Here is a 22,516-nt window from a genome sequence, read left to right as displayed (position 1 = left end):
TGTTACACCTAAATATACTATATTTATTATTATAATTAATTATAACATCGTAATTGTGTTAATAAAATGGGTAAGTTTATAGTATAGCTGACCTACCTATATGATTCAAAGTAGAGGATTTATTATATAAAAAAACTAATACTAATTTGAAGACGAAAGAATATGAATAACTTTAAGAGAATCTGCATGTTATTCAGATTCCAGATGTAGTTGCTAAGTCAAAAACTAAATAATCGAAACATCTCCCTTCCTCCCATAAACGACGAATGCAACAGAAGTGAGCTTACAACAGAACTCTCAGTGGTAGAGAACTATTTCACCACAAATTCAATTTACATCATAAACCCCCAGGTACGTTCACTGAACTTGGATGCACGTAATAAAATGTTTACATCTCCCAGCGACCAGAGCCAGAGCCTGAGCGGTGTCAACTAGTCAACTGTATGGCTAAACTTTAACCATAAATTAAATTATACGACCGCAAGCAACTCTCAACTCAAAATACCCCCAACCAAACACTAGCAGAGTATTCCATTCAATTGCGTTTTAAACTTACAAGCACTTTGGGCTTTACTTTATTACACCCTACTTCGCTGATATTATCAATTTTAAGCAATTTGTATTCATTAAATACAGTGAACCATGCTATTTAAATAATTTTCAGAAAGTAGCTTCTGTGATGATTCCTTTTTTTAAGATGATTTGAAACACCGCAAAAGCAAACACTTCTCATTCCATTTATTTAGCAAGTGCCGTCCTTCTTTAGATTCCCTAAAAGTGCATAATAAGGATTCGCAGTCAATTAAAAAAATAAGTATTAATAATAAAAAATATGAATTTTTACCTTATAACTTAAATACCATTATTTTTTTACAAATTTTTATGTACGAAATATGCATTTTTTAAAGCCGGCCGAAGCGATTGAAATCTGATGGGTCTTGTCGGTTAATAAAGATCAATCCAACTCGGGTCGGTATGAATCAACAAATCCCAACATAAATATTTAGATTGTACGAACGACGCGACAAAAAATTAGAATACGACGAATTTGACAATCATGTTTCAATGCGAGTCGGCACCGTAGTTCGAGGTAGTCGGCACGGATTTCCGCAGTTCAAGGTAGTCGGCACGGATTGCCGTAGTTCAAGGTAGTCGGCACGGGTTGCCGTAGTTCGAGGTAGTCGGCACGGATTGCCGTAGTTCAAGGTAGTCGGCACGGATTGCCGTAGTTCAAGGTAGTCGGCACGGGTTGCCGTAGTTCCAGGTATTCGGCATGGGTTGACGTAGTTCAAGGTAGTCGGCACGGATTGCCGTAGTTCAAGGTAGTCGGCACGGACTGCGGTAGTTCAAGATAGTTAATTATTTTCTAAAATATTGATAAAAACGAAAAAATGAAAGTACGAGCTACTAAAATAATACTTAACTAATGTTTTTTTTATCTGTGAGAATGTGGGTCGCAAAATTCAATATAAAATGTCATACTTCGTATTTTCTAATACTGTAATACTTATAATACTCCAATTATTTACATAAAACTTCAATTTTATTTTTATTGTGAAGAACGCTTGTTACAATGGCAAATCAGCACATCTTTGAAAAGTGAAATTGTCATTAAAAGCGAAGAAAAAAAACTAACCTAACCTAACTTATTTAACCTAGTTTTTTCATCTCTTTTCAAAAACAAAGTGAGTTATTCGTAAAATAGTGTCAGCCGGCGTACGGCAGGCGACTGGTATTTTTCTAATGGTATTCCAAGGGTCATGGGAGCAATCATTATCAATTTTATCCTACGGTACCCAAAGTTTATATATATATGTCATAGAGGACTTAATCTCTCTCACCCGTGACCCCTTCTTGCTTCTGTATGTTTATAGACGGGCAGACGATTTATAGAATTGTACAGGCATAGAGTTTTTAATCGATTTTATTCCACGTTGTCAGTTCCGATATGATGGATGAGCGGAAGGAAGATGTTTTATTATCGCTGCTCATCCATTCGGATAGAAGAGTGACGGGAAATAACGTCACATCAATATCGTTTTTTTCGGCTGGGAAATAATTTTGTTTCAGGCGCCCGGCTGAATTAAAACGGGGTAAAAGTTTCAGAAAACGGACGCGTTCCAGAAAGTATTCTTGGAATTATTTTTGAGATCGTTTGAATAAAATTTATTGTTTGAATTGGATTATTATAATTATTAAATAAGGAGAACTTACGAGTACCTACTGGAAACTGGAAGTTCAGATTAACGGATTTGACAGATGATTGACGTTTTGCGCTAAAGTTAAATGTTCAATTAAATGTTTTGGATTATTTTTTTTACATTAACTTCACACAGGAGACTCCGAGGAAAATAACTTTCCTTGAAGCCTGTCATATTTGGAGATGCTGTATGGAGGGTCTTTTTGAGGAGAGGAAGGAGTAAACACGAAAAAGATACTCATGTTGTAGGAGGGAAGAAACACAGAGATCGGCAAATTGTTTTTAAGAACGAGTCAACCAAAGTCAATCTTGTACAAACATTAGACGCGCGCGTAGAACCAGGAAAACATTTCCACCTATGCACTAAAGATTACAATCTGTATGTTAAGATAGGGAAATCGGAAACGGGCCGCCAATTCAAGGGTTTTTGTCAAGTTTTATTTGGGAATCCAAACTAGAGGTGACTACCAAATTCAATAGCGGGGTGCAATTGCGATTTGTACAGGGTGGGTAGTTGTATACTATTTAAGCTAAAATTATGATAGAAATTTTAGAAAATATATTGTACTAATTTATATCTTAAAAAAAAACGATTGTGGATGATTTATGTTGCCATACAAATCTGTTTTTTTTATTGGTTTTCAAGCTACAATCCCGTTAAACTGCAATAAAGCAGTTTGTCAACAGGATATTAATGATCAATTACATACAAACACACATACTATTATTACTATAACTATACAATTAACACACCTAAATTAATATAAACTATCTCTATTTAGTAACCATTGTTTCACCATATATCTCAATCTATTTGTAGAATCGCAATTTTTTATATTAATGGGTAACATGTTAAGCATTTTTGGCACGTTAAATTCTAGGGTTCGCCGTCCGTATTTATTATTATATTTTGGAACAAGCATTCCTTCATTCTTTGTAAACCTTGTTTTATGTTCATGTTCCACTTTCTTTTTATAATCAGACTCAGATATATGTTGAATCAATATTTTGTACAATAATAAGGCCTGCACCGGTAATATTGTTAAATTCCGATACAACAATGATATGTTTCGTCTCTGTGAAAAAATATGTTTTTGAGCTAATAACTTAACCGTAGAATTTTGTACTGATTGCAGGTGGTTTAAATTAATTTTACAAGAGTACCCCAAGTAGTTAAACCATACCGTAAACTTGATTCTGCCAGTGATAGGTAAATAATTTAAAAAATATTCACCGGAACGAAACATTTCAGATTGTTTAACATATATATTTATATATGTTAAACACTTAAAAGTCTTCTACGTTTGTACCATGTAGAATGTGAAAATATATTTTTTAAATCTGGAGGATCTATTTATATGTATTTGGGCGAAACGATAAAATACCATATCCAATGCATCATCCAAAAGGCACATGTCAACCTACATTCAAAACAGTAAATGAGTTTAATCTTATAAATATACGCCGATAATTTGCTATTGGCACCAAAACCGATATGCATGCATTAAAATAAACATCAAATGATATTGCTTTTACAAAGATGATTTTGAGGATTTGTTATCATCGCCAGTTTAAATGGGTTATTGGCTAAATGATTCTGCGGTTCTCGAATCCGCAGAATCCAAGGTTGCGTGATTACTCTCAGTGTGAAATATGTAGAATTTGGATAATTCTGATTTAGTTTTTTTTTAATTTTAACAAAACTCACTTATAACAATTTTATGAACAAATAAATCGCGTACGCTAGAGGAGGTTTAGGGCTAACCCGACGGCTAGACTGCTGGAGACAGAATAATATTATTGCCGCGCGAGGTACCGCGCGCAGGTTTACAATGATACCATCCTCACAAGAATGTAGGTAAAAATAATGTTGTAGTTATTTTCGGGAGATGTAAACTCCCTATAATTTACCCTACAATACTAACAAATTTAATACCTATCGGCCGATTGCGTCATATTATAAAAATGTGATAGTTAATAAAGTCATATCACATGGGCGTCTTTAAATATCTCTTAAAACGTAGAAACCACTTTATGACATTGGCGGAAAATTACGTGACACAATTTCCTCCCGCGCAGGAGAATTGTGGGGACTTTCAAATGGAAATGAGTTCCTTCCACACTAACTTCCGATGGAATTTTCTACTAACTTCGTATTTAAAGCGTTATTTATGCAGATAGCATTAAAATAAAATATCGATCATATAATATCAAATCAGACCCTCGTCGGGTAAGCAAATAAGTATTTATTAGAAAGATTCACAATCCACGACAGTAAGGAACTTGAGTGAATAATATTTATTACGAGGATTCTGAATTACATATAAACGTAGCAATACTAAATCTTCTTTAAAAACGAGAATGTAAGAGATGTAAGCCATGTGATTGGTCAATCGGCCGCGTGCATTAGAATGCGGACAATGGTATTCAAATTTGCGCTGCGTAGGTTCGCACATAAATCAACTTCCATAGATTGATAACTTCGGGATTTTTGTACAAAACAAATTTGTCCTAAAAAACTATAGATATGTAAATATAAAGACAGTAAAATTCTCATTCGTAGCCTACGTATTATACTATACACTATTTATGGAATAAACGTTTTTCATTGGTGGATATAGTTAGGCAAACACAATTTTCGATCGGATTTATACCCCCTGAGCTCGCACACGGCCCACCACTGGAGTATACAAATTATTTCAAAAGAATTACATTTTTTTTTTAAATCTTACTAAATATTTAAATTGGGAATTGTTGATTTCATGCCGACCTGACTGAGATTGACCTTACCCCATCAGAAAAATGCAAAACTTGGAGATTATCTACGAAACCGATACTTGCAAAATAAAAGGTGAGATTTCACATATCTTTTCCTCAAGCTGATGAAATTCCTTGAACTTTCTTACAGATACCCGGAAACAAATTCATAATCATGATTCATTTATTTTATCACTTTAATTAAACGTATTTTGTTGCTTTATTTTCCCATTAAATAACAATATGTGAGCACGTTCTTTAGAAAAAAAAAAATATTGATACCGATAAGGTGCGCATAACGTTTACGTTATCTTCCATACACAACATCTTTGATTTTTTTAGAACTTTATTTAAAATAAACTTCTGTGTAAGTTCGGAATGAGGTCGATTTAAAATACTTTCGGTCTTACTAAAATAACGTGGTAAAAATTTTATTCAATTGATAAACGACCGTGAATTTGAAATTGAATTTGAAAATATATAAAATATGCCAATTTTGATAAACTTCAATCAGTGTTTAATGCAGCAGCACGGTTCGTAGCTGGGGTCTCTAAATATTTGCACATTTCAGAATACCTTCGTAACCTTAACTGGCCCACGTGCCCTGAAAGAATCCACTACAAATTGTGCTGGAAGGTGTTTTAATCCATCTATGAAATGGCCTCACCCTACTACATCTCTAAACTATGCATCCCGGAAAACACTGGTCTGAGGCAGTCAGCTCTTAGATCAGCAACATCATCAGCTGTGGGCAGACTGATGGAACCTAATCGCAAGTCAAATACTAAGTTTGGTGATCGCGCTTTCGGAGCATCTGGGCCGAAGACTTGGAATAAACTCCCCGGAACTAAGATGCATAAAAAGTCCTACAAAATTCAGGTCCCAACTAACCCTTTTAAGATTGACGTTCTTGTATTACCTATAATACATCCTAATCACACTTTTCTTATTGGATTTACATTATTTGAAATTAGTCTTTTACCGAGGGACGAATCATGTTTAGGATGATGAATTTTGATCAAAACCTTGTTCTCTAGTACCACCCAGCAAAAAAGTGATTTTCTTTTCCTAAACTCGCTCATAAAAAAACATAAATACATATTATTAAAATAAATACGTCCTGTACGAATAGAAAGTCCTATTACGTCCTGTGCGTGCGAACCGTATATAAGTTTCTTTAATAAACAATAAACAGTGTTAATATCAAGTGATCTATCAGGTAAACACGGTAGGTACTGTATATTGTCTGCCTGTACAAAATATAAATAATTAAGAATAATAACATATGTACATTCTAGCATTATGTTCATCAATAAAATGCATTTTACATATAGCTTTGTATTAGTAATCGACGAACCGGTGGACGAAATCTGTTAGCCATAACTTGACAAGTACTCGTAATAACATAGATCATTGTAGAAATGTATTATATATTTGTACAGCGCCTTTGAGGTGATTTTGCACAAAAACGTCCAAATATTATTATTATTATAAGATATATACATCGCTTATCCAGTCAAAGGGGTTTGCTTATCTGTTGGGTAAATATTCGGCATCGCTGGACACGCTAAATTAACCTATTTTAAATGTCTGTCATCCAATACAACGAAAACAAATTTTCATATTACTTAATTGAAAATTAGAATATTAAAATTAAAAATACCTTTAGTTATGAAGGGGAACCGAAAGGTTTTATCTCTAAAAATCGTATTCAGCGATCCCGAATGATTACCACCTGTTGTATAAACTTATTTTTCTTCATTATAATTATGTTGTAAAAACAAATACTATTTTAGATACTAGATAAAATAACCTTAGATTTTTGTATTTGAAATAAGCTTTATTGTTATAATTGCAACATTTTAATTTAAAGCATGAAAAAGTTTAAAAAAAAAACCAAAACATCGAAAATTTTCAGAGAATTAAAAATTCAAAGAACGCTGTCATTTCATCAAGAGGTTTTGCAAGATAACTGACACTTCACTGTTCATCTCGTTCATACAATTAAAAATGATAAAACAATAATTATATCTGCACTCTCCAATCCCTGAAATCCAGGAGAACGGTAGCTGACATGATATTTCTCCATAAAATAATACACAACGAAATAGACTGCTCAGAACTTCTATCCCAAATAAATTTTAACACCCCATCTAAAAGAACTCGACACACCAACCTTTTTTACACAACTAGTAATAATACAAACGCTGCAGCCAATTCCCCTATTTCTCGCATCCTTCAAACATTCAACTCAATTCAAACAAGCACAAATACCGATATATTTTTTGATTCTCTCCCTCTATTTAAGAAAAACTTTTTTAGCACACTAAATTCGCCAACATAACACATACAACCACACACAGACACACACGCACACGTACACACACACAAACACTCACACACACCTCTCTCCTTCCCCAGCACACTAATTAACTTAACTTAAAAATGTAACTTAACCGTAAATGTATATTATACCTCCTATGCATATATGTCAGCGACATGTCATTGGTACCAATTATTATACTAACTTTTATAACTTTGTAACTATTGTCATCTATGTAATTATGTACTGTTTGTTTCTGCAATAAACAAAAATAAAATAAAATAAAAATACAAAAAAAAATAATTTAAGATAATAGCCAAAAAATCACTCGTTTTTGATTCATTTTGTCATCAATATAAATGTAGATTTTTTGACTTTGTATTATCTACACATGCATAAGGCATTTATGTTATAAACAACATCACTTTCATGGAAGTTTTATTAAATTCATGCGGTAAAATTCAGTTAAAAAAAAAAATTATATCAATTAAATAGGTTAAGCAAACATAACCCCGACAAACATCAGGCGAGAAATTGCAACACTGAGGGAATACAAGAAGGGGCAGCAAAAAAGCGCAATACCTTTGCACGAAGATGTCGTCTCCCACCCGGCATGCCGCTTGAAGTCCCGAAAGCCCTTCTGGGCGGAAGGAGAGAGGCTCCTTCGATTACCTCTCACCCCAGAAGATAGGTGGAAACTTGAGTGGCAAACGGCCAACGTGGGAAATGCCCATCTCAGACAGCCTGGGTTCTCATTGCCTCGCAAAACCTGGCCCGCTATCAATAGGTTAAGGTGCTCCCATAGCCGCTGTGCCAATATGATGCACAGATGGGGCCTTAAAGAGTCGGCGATGTGTGAATGTGGTGCGGTGAAGACCACCGAACATGTGGTCAACGAATGCCCGCTCCATTCATTCCCCGGCGGGATTGTTGAGATCCACATGGCGACGCCTGAGGCCCTAGACTGGCTCTCAGAACTAGATGTCCTCCTCTGACCCCCCACCATACGAAAGAAGAAGAATAATTAGTCGCCTGAAATGTCAATACAAATTGAAAATATCTCCCGAGTAAAAATAAATGCCGCCAACGGGAATTGAACCCGTACCTTCTGATACGAAAGAAGAAGAATTAAAAAATAATAAAGTAGGATATAACCTCGCTTTATTTCGATAAGATGAAACTATATTCTTCACAATATAACATTTTTAATGGATTAAACTTACAAAAATAACACAAATAATAGTAAATGTATTGAATTATACTAATATAGTAGTGAATTGGTCATTAGAATAGAAATAATTATTAAAAACATGACCTTAATCATGACAAACCGACACATTCATTCGCGGGGAAAATGACGCAAAGTAGCGCATGTGCAAAGGTCTAAAAATGCAATGTTGTGAAACATTTTTACTGGTAAAATAATTCTAAATAAACAATCTTTGAACAATGTGTAACAAAAACACCGTTTAACGAATTTGTAATGGTTTTCCTTTAGTAAAGCTGTATATATATACATATTAATATTTTAGAAAAACAATGTTCCATTTTTATACTTTACGGGCAATTTAGTTATATCTGCCACTCATAAAACATTTATGGAGCAACACGATTCCATTTTAATGTTTTCATTCTCATTTGCTTGGAACAACAAAGTTCCATCTGCGAATTGAATGAAACTCAGGAAATAAATTAACAAAGTTTTGTAATTGAATTATCTATAGTTTTAATAATATCCCTTTGACTAAAAACGAATTAAATTAATCAGATAGAACTCCGCTTTTCTGAGTTTAGCTGTATATCAGAGCTACAAGGTTCTATCTGTTTTTTGTAGAATAGTTTGGCTAAATGCCTTGGGTTTTTTTGCTTGAAATGTGCTTAAACAAAAGTTAATTTTGTTAGAAAATGTTTCTGCATATTCACATTTTCATAAATTTTAAGAAACATTTTATTCGGGATTCAAAATTTTAATATCAATATCTCAGTTTTATACCAATGACAGATATAACTTTTTTGTTTTTGTTTCAAGGGCACGAATTCTTAAGAAGCAAACCATTACAACCGCCACAATCAGTCTGCGCATGCGCTGATCTGTCACCCGCCCCTCGTTCAACCATCACGTAATTCAATATTATATAAAACACAACTTTCAGAATACCGAGAGCCCTCTTTTCTTGAGAAGCTAAAAGCTGCAAACGTGGATAGAAGCGAGGAAAATCGTGCATCGCAAAATCATCCCAAGGTCAAACATAATACGAAACATGAGAAGAGTTACAAGGAGTAGAGTACAGAGACCTAATAATGAGTTCTATACTTAGCGTAATGACATTACCACCAATGGAAGGAGTCGACAAGGTAAGTATTTTAACGACAAATGAGATTTGGCCATATTGTCTGTAGGTAGTTACCGAGCACTGAGGGTTATTAAGGTTCGTGTTCTCGCCCGAGCCTACAAATAATATTCATGAAAAGATTTACACCATTCCGAGGGATATTTTGAACGCCATCAAACGAAATTTCCTGAAACAATGTGAGTTAATTTTCGGCAATTAACTGAAATTCAAGAAATTCTGAAACCCTTCCATTGACGACAAAGTATTTTAATAAATTGGCGAAATTCCACTTGATTCAAAAGATGATGACTATTTGTTCTGAAATTTCAGACTTAAGCTTTACAATTTTTTGTCGGAGAAAACGATTTGTAATATAATTCAAAATTAATGGACTAAATTTGAAATTTGATGCTTTTAGACTAAATTCAATATGTTTCTTAGGAAACGACTTTAACACTGTGGAAAAAAGTGATTCCATATCAGTTTTAATAAATCTCTCAAACAAAACACTGCTTTAAGTCCACTGAAATAGACTATGTAGACATGACATTCGCTAACAAGAACTTTGTGTTTGGTTTAAAATTGTGTTATTTACTTTACATCAAAATAGCAATAGTGTCCCATTAGCAGAGCCTGACAACCAGGAACTCGAACTTAGCAGAAGTTGTATATCAAATAACCTCCCTTAGTACTTTGGGGTTAAATTCACAACTACTCCCCACAGTTAGTTAACAACCCTTAATCCAAACATCCCCTCAGCAATCACGTGCCATTGTGTGAATTTCAGCTGGCGGAGGTCTGAGACAAGCCGGCACTCTATTCTATGTTTCCGTTTCTTCCCACTATTTAATGTTGAAGATGCGAGTACATTTCACTTTTCAGGAATCAGTCTCAGCTAATCGCACTTCAAACAATTCTCTCAGAAAAGTAAAGTATGAACTGGGGAGTGGAATCTTCATCTAAGAAGTACTTAACGATGTTACTCACAATTTTTTTTATCTTTTATTATACATTGATTGAATGGTACTAAATTTAATAATTAAGTAAGACGGTACAGTGACATTTTTATGAGATACTGATTATTTCAGTATGTAGGTAACTATGATTAAGACTTTACTCACGTGGGTGAATGATGAATACCCACAATCATCAATAAATCACTATTTTAATCGTCAAGTAATTTAATGTTTTTTGGATACATTTTATTGTAATGCCAAACATAATGTTATGTTATTTTCCATCCTAATCCTAAAAAGACAAGAATTTTGTAGACAAGAGAATTCGAAGGAGGATTGATGTGAAATCACCAAAGTAATTCAGATTAATCACGGCAATTGTCATTACAAGCAATGACTCATTACCATTTATTGAAAGTACCTGTGTTGTTGTACCTACAAAATAAATTAAAAAAATTATAAAATATAAAATAGAGTTCTACGGAATAAACACAAACACAATAAAAATCAGCACATTTATGTTCCAGCCAAAAATTTACGAAAAAAAAGAGCTAGAGTTGTAGTGGTAAAGAGGTGACGTCATGTGTACCTACATCTCGCTAGGTACTAGTGACGTCGCATTGTACCTATGTGTAGCGCCAGGCAGACTTGGTCCGGTCCCGGTCCACTGGTTTAGTTTGGGATCACATCAGTGGAACTACAGCAACTTTGCAACCAACTACTTTCCGTGGAAGTTTTCCACAAGCTGACCGCGTATTGTTACGCTTTTACACAGTTTACAGTACCTAGCAAAGTAGCGACTAGCGACGGTGAGAAACTATACCCATTACCCATTTTACGTAACGTCCGTACAGCACGGAAGCGATGGATGAACAACATACGGTACTAGGATTGTTGTACACACCATTTTGATATTATGTTTATTTTACTTGGAGCAAGATTATTGAAGTAATTGCTGCTCTCGATATCTAAGAGGAAAAATTGAATAAATTACTCTTGGAATTAAGAACTGTTGGAATTATTGTTTTTCGAAGCTCCTGCCGACAAGCAGCAAGTATACAATAGCTTAGCAGGTACAATTTACCAATGTATTAAAATAGTATCACGCAATAATAAAACAAAATCAACCCATAGAAAACATGTTTTTAAATATTATACATCTATGTTCAACTTTCAACATAGGTGCGCCATCTCTTGAGCCGGCTAGCAGTTTGCCAACTAAACTACTTCAAAATATGCTAGAGTGATGGGAAAAATATGCCAGAAATATGCTAAATTCCTTTAAAAAATGCCAAAAAAGCCAACATAAACTTAACTTAGTATTTGTTGAGAAATAGAGTGATGGGAAAAATATGCCAGATAAATGATAAATTACTTTAAAAAATGCCAAAAAAAGCTAACATAAATTTAACTTATTTAATAAAATCAGTGAAATAAAATATCAATATCTTCATCTTCATCTTCTTCTTCTTCATTAACAGCAGCTGATGTCGAAGGCTGAGAGACGGAGTCGTAACTTTCTTTGGTCCCAATGCAGCGTAGTACTTCGTCAGGAACAGTGTAAGAATAACATCACTTTCCTGCTCTCTTTAGGCCAAATCTCACATACAAAATGGCATTCAGGGTTCTCACCGCTAAACGATTTCGGAGTTTTGTTTTGACCAGACTCATTTGGCTAAATACACGTTCAATGTCCGCATTTGAATGCGGCAATGTTAAAATAGACATTGCAAACTGACATAAATCACCGAAGGGGTTATTGTTAGCTGCATCTTTATATTGCATGACTTTATTCCAAAATTCTACAGTGGAAGTCAAGGATTCCCATTTAATGTGAACTATGTTTCTTCATTGAGACACCAGTTTTTCAATCGATATCATTTTTGTTAGTTAAAAAATTGGTTTTTACTATTTTCATGTTTCTGTAAAAATAAGCCAAAAAAATATATGCTATATGCTAAAAGCATAATAGTTATGCTAAACATAGAGTAATTATGCCAAATTTAGCATATAATATGCTAACTTGGCAACACTGCCGGCTAGTATACAATTCAGAAAAAAATTGCTTTGACTGCGGATTGAACCTTCCTCCCCAGGGACTGGCTCTTAAACTGCTGTAAAAACTGTTTTAAAACATCTTCTTATTATTTTATTACAAAACACAAAGGATAGCCTGAAACACTTTCATAAATTGAATAAATACATGCCGCCGACGGGAATTGAATAAGCCGACCGCGACGTACCGCAATCGCATTGGCAATCAGAAGGCTGGTATTGGATGGTATATTGGACATACTTTTACTTACTTACACTGAATAGAATCCATTTATTTATTTATTTATTCAAAAACAGTTTTTACATAAAAAAACATACTCTGCAGATCTCACTAGGGCATTTCTGTATCAAGATGTGCAGCTTTACAATAATATCATTTAAAAAAATACATATATGTTAACTTAAAATAATAACAACATTAAATTTATACCAAAAAAAGAAAAGTTTATGACACGGTCGTTTCGAGACCGGTAGATAAAAATAAACAAAATTTTAGTAACAAATGTATGAAAAATAAAAACAAAAATGTCAACAAAAGAAGCATTGGTAAGTAAGTTGGCAACAATAATATCCTTCTGTTAACTAAAGTACAAGGTACCTGTGCTGGCTTATCAGACACAAGCATAGGGTAACCATTCTAACAATTACAACATGGATAGAAAGAATAATAAATTATAAGAAAAATTAAATATATTTTCGTAGAAAGCAATCACTTTGTGGTTTAACATTTTAATGAAATAAAACAATATTTTTTGTTTAAAACCACGAATTTTTATTAATTTTTTAAGACCGACCGGTTTCGCTTCACTCGAGCATCGTCAGGGTACAAAATTGAACAGTTTAATTTTGTACCCTGACGATGCTCGAGTGAAGCGAAACCGGTCGGTCTTAAAATTAATAAAAATTCGTGGTTTTAAACAAAAAATATTGTTGAATTTCATTAAAAATACAATAACTAAATAAAAATAGGTAAATAATAAGCGATATGTAAGTAAATAATATTATAATAATAATATAATAATCCATAGAAGTGAATAACAACAATAACTTGTAACATACGACCATTTCCATATAACAAGACCTCGACGCCCCAAATAGGCCAATATAATTGAATATCAGTTTAAAAAATAATTAAGATATTTGAAAAAAGGAGTAAGGAACAATTGAGCTTACTTCTGGAACCCAGCACACCCGAAACACTTCTGTCCGTTTCCATTTTCAGTGATAACCATACTATTCAAATGGGCATAGAGAGATAATAGCTCAGAGATAGAAACAATCTCACCTACATTAAGGGACAGAATCACCTCGAAGGCGAGTATTAATTAGTTCACCATTTCAAGCACATAACACTTAACATAACAATCACATAGTTATTAGCATAAAATAAACATTTAATGTTTTTAGGGGTGTCATTAGCAGAATTAGATGGGCTTGATAGTCTTGAAAAGATATCCGACTTCTGAAGGGCAAGAGCCGCCAAGAATTGGGAAAAAATTACAAATTTAAAGCAGACATATTGTAGTTTGTCTAAAGCTAGACTAGAGAAAAATTATGTAGGTATTCTTACAGCAATTTATCGAACATTGCAAATATTGGTCGTAAAACTTTTGTTGAAGTGTCGAACATTCGTAAATGATGAAAAAATATATTATTTTGCAAAAACTACTTTGAGGAACTTTATTTCCAAAGTACACAAATCTAACTTCTTAGATGAGTCAATTTTTACTAAGGTTTTTGACAATAGTTTTTAAAAGTTTTTGGGTCTAACTAACATACATAGATAAGATAAATAATATGTATGGTGTAAGTTCAATATAATATTATGTACGAAATATACCAAAAATTATAATTATAATAAATATAAAAATATTGTTCATTCGTATTGTCTGCCCCCGTTCGTTTGAAAATTCCTCAAAATCCATAAAAAGTTACCCTAACATCACGTCACACCTCTAATATACCTACTGCAATGGATTGAGTAATATCATTTTTGAACTTATAATTAGTGTATTAAAACAATAGACGCCAGTGATATAATCTCGAAACAAATAATTTCCTTCCAACGCAAGAAAACATGGAAAAGTAACTTTAATAAGAATGGAATCTTCACTTCACTGCATTTAAGGATGCTTTCGGTACCTACTTCCTAATGTTGTGTAATTTTTCAAAGCTTTCAAAAGTTAAGGTTCGGTAGCCACTTTCCCGAGCCACTTGAGCGAGCTACTTGTACGACCAGCTTTTGACAGATTTATTTTCTTTGAAGTAAACTTTAAAATCTTCCACCAAACTTTAGGACCTTTGGTTTTGTTAAACTTTTGTATGGTGTACACGAGCTCAGCGCATAAATAACATTACAAACATGTCGAGTATTGTTCTTATTTTGGTAGAAAGAGGTCATTTTGTGGTTCGACGTCATAATGCATATAAATTCATTAATACCTAATTATTTGGTTTCTACCATAGACATATGAATATTAGTAGACCTGCCCTAAGTGATTAAAAGCGTATTATCCCCACTCCCCATACCGGTTCCATTGAGCCGGCTGGGCTCGCATATGGCCTCAAGTGAAATTTGAAAACGTGACGTCATCATTCTTGTGCGAACTATGGTCGAGGCATCATCGGTTCATTTTACGAAATAAAACGGCAAAATGTTGACTTGTGATATGAAAACTTGTAAAAATAGATGTGAAAAAGAGAATAAACCCAATTGTCGTATTACATTCCATAAGTAAGCATTATTTTACTTTATTTTAAGCTTATTCACACCGTATTATATGGATCAGTTTTAGAAACATATACTATCACATCTCAATGTAGCGATTCTCAAGTGTGCTCATCGTTGTTTACTGGGGTAAGTAAATTATGAGACATTTGTAAAAGTGTCTTAACTAAATACTCTGAAACTAACTACGACTCTGAAAATAGAAGCTGCCTTACTTTGCCGAATTTGGACTTCGCAAATTAGTTCATAACGTGGCGAGTAATTTGCGCTCCCATGTAGAAATGTCTATTCATTCAAAAGCAGATTTTACTTTTAAGAACTAAATGGTGATATTATAATGCGAGATGCCTATTTACTGTCAGATTGATTTATTGACGAATCACAGTCAGCCTTACCCCCTTCTTTCTTCAACAGTTGATTTTACCCCTCGCCATTAGCTTCTCGTCTATCAATTCCTATGTCTGTGGTTTCTACATATATCTGCCCTGAAGAAGGCACGGCATTATTAAGGGATCATCCGACTTTATCAACTTTTTGTCTAGACTACTTCTAAAAGATTGTGTATAAATTTCACAAAGTATTATTTTTTCGGGCTTATTTGAGGGCGCTCTCCGGCATGCTTTTACTTGAGCGAGCAGGTATACATTAGCCTAGCCGCTCTGCCCCTTCTCAAGACTTTCGGGTTTATATACACAAACAGCCAGAACTAGCCGAAGAGGTGCCAGACTTAGAAAATAAACTTTTAGAACAAGCGAAACGGATCTTGTACGGTGGTGGCAGCGTTGACTAGCTGACAGATTTTTCAACTCAATTAATCCAAATAACAGCTTAGGTACTCCGTAGGTACTGCCGCGTGCATTATACGTCACAAAACGAAACAAATCTTCGTCACTAGAGCTAATCGTAAATCGTTCTACTTCGAAAGTTTTCGTTGAGGCGCGCCTCAAAGGTGACCATGTCAGCTACCGTTCCATGTAACTTCCTCACCCCTCTCCAACTACATGAATCAGCGGCTCTTGGGGACGGGCCCTATATCTGCTTCCACCGGTATGATGAGTTACATAAAGACAATTAGTCATTGTAAAATACGAAAATGGGTAATATTTAAATTGACATAACCTTAAGGTAAATACAGTACACACATTAGTCATATTTAAATTGAAATTATACTATATTCTGATGTGTGGAAACGTGTATATTTTCTCCAAAATTTTTTTAGGGAGGCACTCACCTGCTTCATTGCACGAAGCGCTACTGCTTCACCACCATTCAAAGAAAAATAAGTCGGTATGTACTAACAAAAAGAAGTGCACACAAATTAACAATACTTCATTTAACTTGTGTGTATTTATAATTAGTATCAATATTATTGTACAATGTACATTATAAAATGTACAATGTACATCCTGTTGACAAACTACTTAATTGTAGTTTAACGGGATAAAAACTTGAAGAACAATAAAAAACAATTGTTGACGTTCTTTGTAGAACCGCTGCCACAACGAATGGAAAAAACTAAAGAAGGATTTATAGAATTCAATGGGTATCTAGGTACTTCGTTTGTGTGGAAGCAAAATGGAACTATAATATTGACTGCCTCCATAGCGAAGTCCTGTTTTAGCTTGACCGTTTTGAAGTTCGGCTTGCTGTATATTTGTTTGTACGTTACGTTTCGAGTTCAAGATGGTGGCCGTGTTAGAAACTGCCCTTTTATCAGGCCGGAGTTCGCATCTTCGGATCGTGGATCTTTCTACGAGCTGCCAAATCTGAATAGTAAATATTATTTTACCTACCTATCTAAAGAAAGATAGTCGGGTTTCTTTAGACAAATTGTATTATTGCTTATTTGGAAAAAAAACCTTACGCTAAATTTATGGTTCATAACTAAAGGCAAGGCCAAACCGCCGCGATTATTTTGCGTCCGCGATGGCGTGCACGGTGAGCGTCCTGTGTGCGTGCAGAACCGTTCACACCAAACTAGCGATCAACTAGCGATCAGCTGGCGTCCGTGGCACTCGTACGTTCGTGTCGGTTGTGTGGTAGGTATAGCTCGGAGCGGGAACCAAATCAATAATCATAATCATGTTTGGAGACGAATCTGAAGAAGAATTATTACTTCTAGCGGCTATTGCAGACGATGAAGATAGTAGCTTTTCTACCCTAATAACGAATATTTTCGATTTACGATTTACGGTTTATTTATTTATTAAGTTGGAGTTTATAATTCGGTAATCGAACCTATGTATAGTGGCTATATATTGGATAAGTTGGCCAATTTTTTTAACCACTGCAAGTATTTCATTTTTATTTTTATATATTCGTTATTAGGGTAGATAAGCTATTGGGAAGATGGTGAAAAAGCCCCTGAAAAGTGTAAATTTACTTAAAAGACGGTTTGGTAAGATAAATAATTTCGACGGGTTGGTAGGATAAAATGAAACCCATAATGCAATTTTGTTAGAATTTATGTATATTTGAATAAACTATTTTTTAATGAATTTTAATTACACGAGTTTCTTTCGATTTCAATATTTTAAATATCAGATTAATGGGGACAAAATTCTTAAGAATGATTTACACTTACATAAAACAAATTAATCGAACACATATATAATAATTACAACTTCTTTTGTACAAAATATAAACATAGAACTGTGCTAAAAAAAACACGCGTTCCGGTGCTGTGTAGTCAATACACATCTCAAAATAAGCGATTTAATATCGAAAAAATATGAATATTCATAGCTAATCGATTATGTTTATTATATGTTATATCAAAAGTGATAATAATTGTAATTTAATTGCTGAAAACATGAAAAAACCATCGGCAGATGCTAATTTCGTTGATCATTCTCTCTGTATTTGTATCCGACATCATGAGAAATACCACAAACTCAGAGATAATTACGTTGCGTGCAGCGTGCAGATCCTGCAAGCAGCAACTGATCGCGGACGCGAGCGATTTCCGCGTCCAGACGCTGCACAGGACGCCGCCGCGGCCAATCAGAGAACGCTTCGATGTGAACACGTTGCTACAAGTTCATACACAACATCTGATCGCCACCGTGCACGGGATCGCGAACGCGCTTTGATCGCGGCGGTTTGTTCGGGCCTTAAGAGGGTAGGTATTTATGTAAGGGACCACTTACACATCTTATAATTTCAGAAGAAATTTTTGTTTTGATTTATTAAATAAGAGAAAATTAGAAAAATACTTTTTATTCACAGAAGTACTAGTTTTAATTTTTCTAATTTATTATCCTAACCAAACCAATTAGAGTTAAATAAATCGAACCGTTAGCACTAAATAACATTCCTCGCCCTGATTCTCCCCTGGCGCGGGACTTCTCACTAGGGTAATGAGTTCTTTCCCGCCAGCATTTCGACTTCTCAACTTCTTGCTTCTCGGCTTCTCGGCTTCTACCCCTCTCCTGCTGCTTCTTACTTAGCCGTACAGTGTTCACTGCACTTATACGCCATTATTAGAGGATGCAGCTCTATTAAAATGATGATAAGTGCAACGCAAAACGAGTAGAAATCTCGTATAAGATTTTCCCTCAGGATTAAAATAAATTCACTCAAGGCGAAAGATATATTCCAGAACCTCAAAACCACGAATACAATCAATCACTATTAAAACATACTAATTTTGCTTGTGGGTCTGTCTGTAAGTGATTGTAACTCTGGTTCAATGAATTAAATTTCAAAGGATTTAAAACAAGTTAAGTGTCATTTTCAAAATTTGAAACGATTCATACGAAGAGTTCAGACAAGCGATAAAGTATTATATAATATAATATTATTTACCAGAATATTAAACACCAACTCTGTCAAAATTATGGTCCTTATGCACGTGATTTTTCACGGGTGAGCCTGTCATGAATAGTACTGAAAAGCACGAAATAATGCCATTTGTTTCTGGATTCTTAATTTTTTTATAATATTGCTCATCTAGGTTTAAAGTAAGATTGATCTTTAGATAAGTCTTAAAAAAATTGACTACCGGGATCGTAAAATCTACAATGTTTAGAATTTCCCAATGGTTTGTTTTAGCTAATTTATTGTGTAATATCATAATTTTTTTGTGGATGTAAATAATTATACTTTACTATAATTCTCGTCTAACTAAAAAAAACGGACACGGTGACCTCTGCAGTAATGAATTTTTTATTGATTTTCTTTCCAGAGTATCTACGTAGGTCAACGCAATTATGTTTATCTCGTACCGTCATTTTCAACGTAAGCCAAGGAGCTGTTTCGTGTTCAGCTATCCAGTATGACAGTAGAAGAATAAGGCAGAGCGCCATAATATTATTACATTTATTTTAAAATCGTTTAAAAAAAATTAAAAATTTATTTACAAGATTAAAAAAATTAAAGTCCGAGAGTCCGGTGAAGTCAGGTATAAACTATTTAAAAATGCATAATGTGTTGTGATGAACTATAAAAAATAAGAAACACCCTATATACTTAAAACGTTGCACACTGTGTCTTGCATATTTCTGTACTGTGTTGAGTTTTTACTTTTCCCAGACTTGACCCAGAATATGTAGGGAAAATAAAATAAATGTTCCCAAGAAGGTTTAAGTAGGTACCGATGTAAAAATAAGTGGCTTAAAATGAACGAAGGCTTCTTGATTTCAGCAAAGTTTCCGCATTAGCCGAGGTTGGCTGCATAAGCCCTCACTAACAAGGTGTAGTTTTTCATCATTATTTGGTGCAGCCAAGTTTAGTTCCCGGCGCAGAATAAACTCAAGAAATAGTTATTTACCGCCGAGTTTTTATTTCGCCCGAGGATTTCAACTCGGACCTAATGGTCCAGTAAACTGTAAACTGGGGCTATCAGCTCAGCAGGGTAAATGAACATTTCAGCAGGGAACGAAGTAAAGAAAACGCATTAGGAATAAACGTAGCAGCTAATGGGCACAGTGTTGGACACTTTGGGCAGTGGTAAAATGAAGGCTTAGGGAATTATTGTTTTTCTTCAACTCTTAGAAAATTCAACTTTTATAGTAAGAAAAGGTGAAACACGTTAGAAGACTTCGAAATGTAGATACAAGCGTATCATCAATAAACCCTGGATTCTGTACTCTTTACTGACGGGGTAACCAGTAACCATTTGAGAAGTTCTTTCAAGAATAACCAAGAATTATGAAGCTGTACGTGGTAACTATGAAAGAAGAATATTTACATTTATATTTGAATAAAATATTATTATTGTTTTACTTTATTTTTGGAATATCTTAAAGAGTAAAACCTCAAATTGTATTTTTTAAACATTGAAGACTGTATTAGCGACTCTCAAACGAAACTTTGAAAGAGAAAAATCAAAAAAAGATGAACGAAGGAAATGGGTCGAATTAATTATAAGAGCTAAGCACCGGCAAGGCTTAAGTCTTGGGTTCAATTCTTAGATGATTAGTTTCTGTAGCAAATTTTGTATATGATGTAAGTAAAAAGCATAACACAAGAATTATGTCAGTAGGTTTATGTTTTTTATATTTAGTCTCTAGTTATCTATACATTGTCTTCGTAGTATTTGCAAGTTGATTATCACTCTGTATTCACAGTTTTAAATAATATGTTATTTTTTTATGGTTCAAAAGTATGTACATTTGAAATCACGGAGGTACTGTTGATTATTTCGCAGTAATTAATTTATTTGGCGTGGGCATTTCACTCAAAAATACTATCTCTTTATTGAAACTTGTTGTCTGCAGAAGGGATACAATAAAATTTTAAAAGATAAAACAATGATAGAAAATAAGAGAAGGGGCTTCCATAATTAAATTTCTCTTGAGGCCAGTAACTTTTTGGTGATAAATGAATAATGCAAAAAAATGTTTCCATTTGGGAAACATACGTACATATTTTGTGTCGTGATAATATATTATCTAGGTCGCTATTCCCGAAAGAGGCGAAAACACTTGCAATATTTGATTGATGTATAAATATAGAATAGTGGATCCTTTTTCCAGCGGAGACTTCCACAGAATCCACAGAATGATGAATGTTGCATTTCCAAAGATATTCGCTGTCAAAAGGAAGGGTGTCTTCGTTGTGATTGAAAACCGTGGAAATGAACAAAAAACTCAAGTATTTAATGGAAATATAAATAGACGGCTCAAATACAACAAGGAAATATATAAAAACAACGTCAGAACGCTTTCCTTTAAAACTCGAGAATCCTTCATTTGCCTTTGTTTAATGTTTCCCAAAATGCAAAATATAAATTTCTGAAATAAAAATTCAAAATAATTGTTAAAAATCACATTTTTTTCCGTGGTACTCGCGCTTTGAACGCTTATGAACTTGACAACACGACGCATGTCTGTATGTAATATGTAATACAGTCCAAGATAAGAGAAGGTATTACAAACATAGCTCATGCCAATATCAATGACTCAAGTCAATATAAATATCTCAAAGTAGAATAATCATTTGTAGCTAAGTCAACCTCATTAGCTCTAAGAACAAAAAAATGTAGCGCTGATCAATTTTAATAAATGAGGGCAGAACACGTAAACATCAATAATTCTAATTTCGGCTGTGCGTGAGTCCTGCGTAACTCTGGTTCAAAGAACTCCGGAACTCAGATTTGCTTTGAATTTAAGAGTCATTTTCATAACTGGATGAAAATGACTCTAAAATCTTAATTCTCGATATAATAATAGTTTCGCAGAAGTCAATATTAATAATTTTTCGAAGAAAACTTCTTCTAACTGCTTTTCACTTTGTGATGGCATTATTTATTTTTTATTAAAACACAAATAACATTGTTTACATCACTTTATTTCGATACAAAATCTCAACATGTTTCATGAACCAAGTTCACTTCATCAGGAGCACAAGTATACTAAAGTTATAATTAAAATTAGGTCTAGAAAGAAGAAGTAGAAGGAGCGGGGAGGGGTAAGAGTGGGGGAGGGTTATTCAAAGTAGGAATTAAAATGTCATTAGACGGGAAAGACCGGGTAATTGGGAAAATATTTAAAATGGGGTTTATAAAATTTTTTTGTTTATTAATAATATCTGCTTTCATATTCACGTGTTTTCTTATTTCTAGGATTTCAAAATTATTGATTTGAGATACCTTGTAACCAGAATGTAGTATTTTAAAACCTGAATTAATATCGAAAGTATGGTCGTTATTTAATAAATGAT

Source organism: Hesperophylax consimilis, chromosome 25 (genome assembly GCF_061612785.1).
Source record: "Hesperophylax consimilis isolate HC1 chromosome 25, BYU_Hcon_1.0, whole genome shotgun sequence".
Lineage (NCBI taxonomy): Eukaryota > Metazoa > Arthropoda > Insecta > Trichoptera > Limnephilidae > Hesperophylax > Hesperophylax consimilis.
Note: the sequence above shows the minus strand (reverse complement) of the source record.